The following is a 6789-nucleotide window of genomic DNA, read 5'->3' as shown; positions in this document are numbered from 1 at the left end:
TCAGTCCTGTCTGCTCTGCAAATCCAAACTGTATATTAATTTTGTTAGGACTACTCTGCTGCAAAAGGATCCCCAAACAAAAAACACTTTCCCCAGGGCAGATGGGGTATTAGAGATATAAATTCCATAAACCACCATATAAAACCACTAAGTTCCATCTTTAATAATATTTTAAATCATGGTAACACCTTTCTAGCAAGAATTATGTTTAAGCATGGTCTCTAGGAAGCTGGTACCGTGTTTTCTTAATCCTCAGGACTGTAGGCTCCTTTCCACTCTGTGCTGGGGAGCAAAGGAATGGCAACAAGAATACAATGGGTCCTACACATGCTGAAGGTGACAGGGGTACCAAAATGACATACCTCCGGCTCAGAAGCTTATCTGTATTAACCAATTGTGTATTTCTTAAAGCACCTCTCTCCATAGTATCTAGGAGCCAAATACAGGTATTAATAGTTGTATTAAGCCACACACTAGGCAATGCGTTTCACCACTCCTTGGTTCAGGAGCCTTTACTTATTTGGGCGGGTTTTCTCTTTATGCTACAGCTTGCCATTGCAGGCAGGGCTTTGCAAAAGGCTCAGCTCTGTAAGCTGCTGTATTTTGGAGCATATTTTTATCTCCTCTTGGACTCTTCAATATTTCAGAGACTGTGCTGGGACAGGAGAGGCAGGAGCTGGAATTCAGCTCCCATTCAAATCTAGCAGATATTTGAGCCAGTATCTGCCACTGTGTTAGTGCTGCTTGCAACATTACCATATGCTTGCACTTAAAACTCCTTGAACGGAAGAGTTCTGTACAGGTGCACTGAGGTCTATAGCAGAAAAAAGGGGCCAGGAGCAGTACCTGGGGCCCAACAAAACTGCAGAGGTGGCTAACACCCTGTGGTGAGGCATTAAGATAGGCCTATGAATGCCAGCCTCCACAGTGTTTAGAAGCGAAGTCTTATGCCTGCTAGGTAGGACCTCAAAGCTGTGGAGAGAATCCAGCTGAAACTTCAGGAGTTTCATGCCCACTTTCCCACCCCATCCTCTGTGTTTTTCTACTTGTGAAGGGGAAAATATAAAAAAGAATCTTACAGATCTGGAGTAAGAAAGCTCTAAAACTTCACTGTGTTCTCCTGCTTTGCTACCAGCTGCAGCTATTTTGCTTATGGTACGCTACCTACTGCTATACTGTGACCGAATGTGTCTTTGTAGATCTGCAGTTGGGTGCTATTCACAGCTCCATATCTAACTCAGTATGTGACCTGGAGCAAGAAAAAACTCTGAATGCAACAATTTACCATAAAAAGCAATGAGGATTTCTTTTGGCACCTTAGAGACTATTTAGGCATAAGTTTTCTTGGGCTAGAACCCACTTCATCAGATGCATGGAGTGGAAAATACAGGAGCAGGTATAAATACATGAAAAGATGGGAATTTAGTGTCAGTGTCACTTCTCAGCATAACCATCTGTAAGATGTGGATCCTATTTACTTACTTCACTAAGCCTCACAGCACCTTTGTTAGAGCATTTCAGATAAATAGGACTTTCTCTGCAAAGTGTAATTACATTTTACAATGCCAGGGGTAAGGCACAGACTTGTGACTCCACATATGGTACTTAAGCACAATTATGTATCTAAATTGAGGAACTGTGCTATTTCTCTCTCTTTTAAGGACTTGATCCTATTTACCTTTACTGATGTGAGTAATGCCGACTGACTACTCATGTACTGAATGAGTATTGCAGGACCAGGCCCTTCCATGAGGAGAAAAGTATGTACGAATATGAGAATGTGTTACATAAGTGTAAAACAAAAAAACAAACAAACACCTCCAATTTTCACCCATTTTTTAGAAATGACTGTGCTCGTGAGCCTTTCTAATTCCAGTGTAGGGATTTTTACAGTTTTAGGAGCATATTCTGTGTACATCTCTGACACCAAGAGGGATTCTGTGCCCTATTCTAGAGTTGCTCCTACCCTCCATATGGTTCTCCCCTGCTCTGCTAACTCAGAAATGGATAAATAAATTTTACTCAAACTACCCTCCTAAACAATCTCACATGGCCTGAAATCAAGCATAGAAAGGTGATTTAAGAGCTAAAAGTGTTTTAATATAAGGGTTCAAAATCTGAGTTTAGGTAATTTCCTCCTGATTTTCAGTGTTGATTTTTAGGCAAACAAGGGCTCTTTTTTAAGAGTAAAATACTGTGAATTTATTTTAATGATATATTATTTAATGCCCAACAGGTGTAAAACTCTATAAATATCTGGGGAATTGTTTGTAGGGTCTCCATATTCTTAACATCAGTTCATTCATAACTGATTCATCATCCTGGCAGAAGCTGCAGCCCGGCTTTACAAGGTGACCCAACGATGCTCCTTAGCCAACCTTAGTGCAGCCACCAGACAGCACCAATCGTTATGCTTCTGGCATGACATTCCCATCTGTGATACCTCATCGCACATCTGGGGGGCTGCAGGGTTTCTTCTGCTGTTTCTCCTCCAGTTACAGAGGTGCCAGCATTGCAGATAGCCGGGGTGTGTTTCATCTGCTCCCCCTGGAGGATCCGAGCAAATGGGTGGCAAGGAGTTGGGAGAACTGGCAGCAGCTGGATTCCCCAGTGCGCTGCCATTGGACAAGTGTGGGTCCTAACATGAGTGTGACAGAGACAGGACAGGGGGACAGAACGGGGAGCAGGGGCTGACGAAGTGAAGCACGCAAGGGCTCAAAGGGGACCCATTGTGTAATACAAGGAAAGGGGCTGAAGAGGATGAGGGGTGGCACTGGAGGATGGCTAGACCGCACAGCCTTAAGGGCAGGGGGAGATGGAATGGCAGGCTGGGGGGCAGAGCAGAGGAAGTGGGGCTGAAACGGGGAGGTAGTAGGGTGACCAGACAGCAAATGTGAAAAATCGGGACAGGAGGTGGGGGGTAATAGGACCCTATATAAGAAAAAGTCCCTAAAATTGGGACATCTGGTCACCCTAGGAGGTAGGAGCAGAGAAACGGGCCTCCAAAAGACTCCCCTGGGCTGCCTCAGACCCCGCAGAGCGAACACACACCCTAGGACTGACTCAGCCCTTTCCTCCTCCTCAAACATTCCCGCTCCCCACCCCCCAAAACCAAACCCTTCCCTTCCCTGTAGACTCAGACTCTCCCTGTTCTCCCAGCCGCCGGGTGCCCCTGGCTCCCTGCCCCCTCTCTTTGGACCTGGCTACACGGGCTGGAGGAACTGGGTTGCAAAGGTAGCGCAGGCGAAGGGGCGCGGCGGGGCTAGCGCAGCCGGGGGGGCTCCGAGGGGAAATCGGCGAAAAACCCGTCCCGCGGCTCTGTCTCGACCTTGGCAGCGTTGCAGCAGGCGGGATTGGAAGGAGCCCGCCCCTCCTCTTCCTCCCGCGGACAGGGATCGTTCCTCCGCCTTTGCAAAGAAAACAAAACAACAACAAAGCCCATGTCAAGTCCCCGACGTCTCCGGGCCCCGCAGTAGCAGCGGCCGCTCCGCATTCCTGGGATTCCAGGGCTGTGACTCCGCGCTCCAGCCCCACGCTCCGCAGCGACTCCGACACGCACTCGCTCTGCAGCCGCCGCCTCCGGCCCCATTCGCTCTCTCGGGACAACAATCCCCTCCCTCTCTCCTACCCCCACCCCCGTGGGCTGCAGCGGGAGCCCACGGTTCCCTTGCTCGCCTGCAAACTCCCCTGCCGGCCGCAACGTCCGGCCTCCGCCTCCTCAAACTCCTTCAAACTTTCCCCGCTGCAGCGGGGACAAGATTATTGGGTGGGGGCGGTGGTTTACTTTCCCTCCCTCTCCTCCGGGAGCCCCCAAATCAGGCACCACCCTGATTTCTCCTCGTCCCAGCAATCAGCTCTTCCTGGCAGCACCGGTTCCTACTTTGTCCCCACCTCACCAGTTGGGATCCCTCTCCTGGTCAAGACGGAAACCTTCTCCACTGGGAAACCCTCCTGGGGGATTTTGAACGAAGCCTGAGCTACCCTTGTTGCCTTTTCGGGAGGAAGGGAGAGCCCATTCCCAGTGCCCCTGTCCCAGACGAGAAGTGGCCACGACATGTAAACGCAGGTAAGCAACAGCAGCAGAGTTTGCTGAAGTTTGTCCGGCTTGTTTTAATTTAGAACTTGTAGTTGCTTGTACCGCTGATCGCAGCGCTGGAGCGGTAGTGACTTTTTCAAAACAGTCTTGACATAATTTATGGCGTATGTGTGCGTATAAAAATCTATTCCCATCCATTATAATTTGTCATCCGTCGTCGTAACGCAATCATGGACACATTACTGTATGTGTATATAATGCAAATTTATCCCAACTAAACGTGATTATGCTGCTGCAAATGAATGCTGATCTGTGAATTATAATAAAACACAGTCACTTTATGTGACTATAATTATAAAAGCCCTGATCCAGAAATATACTCAACAAAGGTCTAAACAATATATGATTTATAGAATCAATATAAATATATATTTGTAAACAGCTGGGGACAAGCTAAGTTTTCTGCTGAGCTGCTTTCTTAGTTACACTGCAGCATGACTCTGTTTAGCTTCCAGGATCCTCCTCTCCCCTACCTCACCCCCACTGGATGGATTTACCTTGTTCTTTGTTAGTTACAAGTCAAGTCTACACTGGCCATTCCTCTACAGCAAAGGCTGTAACAAGTTGGGCAGAAATTACAATATTACAAGACTGTGTGAGCATTGTGACATCTCTTCTCATTCCTAATGTGCCAAAGTCCATGAATCTTAAAAGATTCAAAAGTAACCTCCCCTTCCAATCCATGTGGGGGCATACAGTAGGTATTTTGTGTCTGCATGTGCGGGCATTACGGTGAACACTGTAGTTTTGGTTGCAAAGGCAATTCTTTTATAAGCACCTATCTATAGAAACAAATAGTTACCGGTAAACTGGGCAATAACAGTGAATGATAACTCAGAGATTGTTCCTGAGATTGTGGTATATGGCCCAAAATCAAGGGCAGTATTCACAGTTGAATGAATTGTTTTTACTCTGTTTCTGCATAGACATTTGATATTAAAATGTGTGGAAACTAATACACTTACTGTATGCAGAATTCCTTAGTGCTTGTGACTTCAGTCTATAAAATGGCTCCCTTAAGCAGGAGCTCTTGAAGCCATCAGCCCACCTTATGATGGTGGGAGAGGTTTGAAGAAGACAACTACATTTTTAGGAGACACTTGTTGGAGGTTGTCACCGTTGTCTGGTCTCTCTGAATTGTCTGTATCAAACATTATAATGACATACAGACTCCAGGATTTGCTATTGCCCTTTTAGGAAGACTGTTGCTCATATCTAACATTGGTCATTGGTTTAACATATAAGAACATAAGAACGGCCCTACTGGATCACACCAATGGTCCGTCTAGCCCAGTATCCTGTCTACCGAGAGTGGCCAATGCCAGGTTCCCCAGAGGGAGTGAACCTAACAGGTAATGATCAAGTGATCTTTCTCCTGCCATCCATCCCCACCCTCTGACAAACAGAGGCTAGGGACACGATTCCTTACCCATCCTGGCTAATAGCCATTAATGGACGTAAGCACCATTAATTTATCCAATACTCTTTTAAATGCTGTTATAGTCCTAGCCTTCACAACCTCCCCAGGCAAGGAGTTCCACAAATTGACTGTGTGTTGTGTGAAGAACTTCTTTTTATTTGTTTTAAACCTGCTGCCCATTAATTTCATTTGGTGTCCCCTAGTTCTTGTATTATGGAAATAAGTAAATAACTTTTCCTTATCTACTTTCTCCACATCACTCATGATTTTATACACCTCTATCATATCCCCCCGTAGTCTCCTCTTTTACAAGCTGAAAAGTCCTAGCCTCTTTAATCTCTCCTCATATAGGACCCATTCCAACCCTCCCCCCCATCATTTTAGTTGCCCTTCTTTGAACCTTTTCTAGTGCCAGTATATCTCTTTTGAGATGAGGAGACCACATCTGTACGTAGTATTCAAGATGTGGGTGTACCATCGATTTATATAAGGACAATCATATATTCTCCGTCTTATTCTCTATCCCTTATTTTAATGATTCTTAACATCCTGTTTGCTTTTTTGACTGCCTCTGCGCACTGCATGGACGTCTTCAGAGAACTATCCACGATGACTCCAAGATCTTTTTCCTGATCCATTGTAGCTAAATTAGCCCCCATCATATTGTGTGTATAGTTGGGATTATTTTTTCCACTGTGCATTACTTTACATTTGTCCACATTAAATTTCATTTGCCATTTTATTGTCCAATCACTTAGTTTTGTGAGATCTTTTTGAAGTTCTTCACAGTCTGCTTTGGTCCTAACTATCTTGAGCAATTTAGTATCGTCTGCAAACTTTGCCACCTCACTGTTTACCCCTTTCTCCATCATAAGTTGAATAGGATTGGTCCTAGGACAGACCCTTGGAGAACACCACTAGTTACCCCTCTCCATTCTGAGAATTTACCATTAATTCCTACCCTTTGTTCCCTGTCTTTTAACCAGTTCTCAGTCCATGAAAGGAGCTTCCCTTTTATCCCATGACAACTTAATTTACATAAAAGCCTTTGGTGAGGGACCTTGTCAAAGGCTTTCTGGAAATCTGAGTATCCTATGTCCACTGGCTTCCCCTTGTCCACATGTTTGTTGACCCCTTCAAAGATCTCTAATAGATTAGTAGGACAGAATTTCCCTTTACAGAAACCATTGTTAACTTTTGCCCAACAATTTATATTCTTCTAGGTGTCTGACAATTTTATTCTTTACTATTGTTTCAACTATTTGGCCCAGTA

General features: G+C 45.2%; 1 protein-coding gene across 1 annotated transcript in view; it reads left to right on the top strand.

The window, feature by feature from the left end:
- The first annotated feature begins 3129 nt into the window (after positions 1–3129).
- Positions 3130–6789, top strand: part of PTPN14 (protein tyrosine phosphatase non-receptor type 14) — a 190796-nt gene continuing 187136 nt past the window's right edge. Inside the window, exon 1 of the mRNA XM_030557532.1 lies at positions 3130–4066. The gene's annotated coding sequence lies outside the window, so the exon portion shown is untranslated. The remainder of the gene's footprint in view (positions 4067–6789) is intronic.

This window comes from Gopherus evgoodei, chromosome 3 (assembly GCF_007399415.2).
Source record: "Gopherus evgoodei ecotype Sinaloan lineage chromosome 3, rGopEvg1_v1.p, whole genome shotgun sequence".
Classification (NCBI taxonomy): Eukaryota; Metazoa; Chordata; order Testudines; family Testudinidae; genus Gopherus; species Gopherus evgoodei.
Note: the sequence above shows the minus strand (reverse complement) of the source record. Positions and strands in the feature narration are given on the sequence as shown.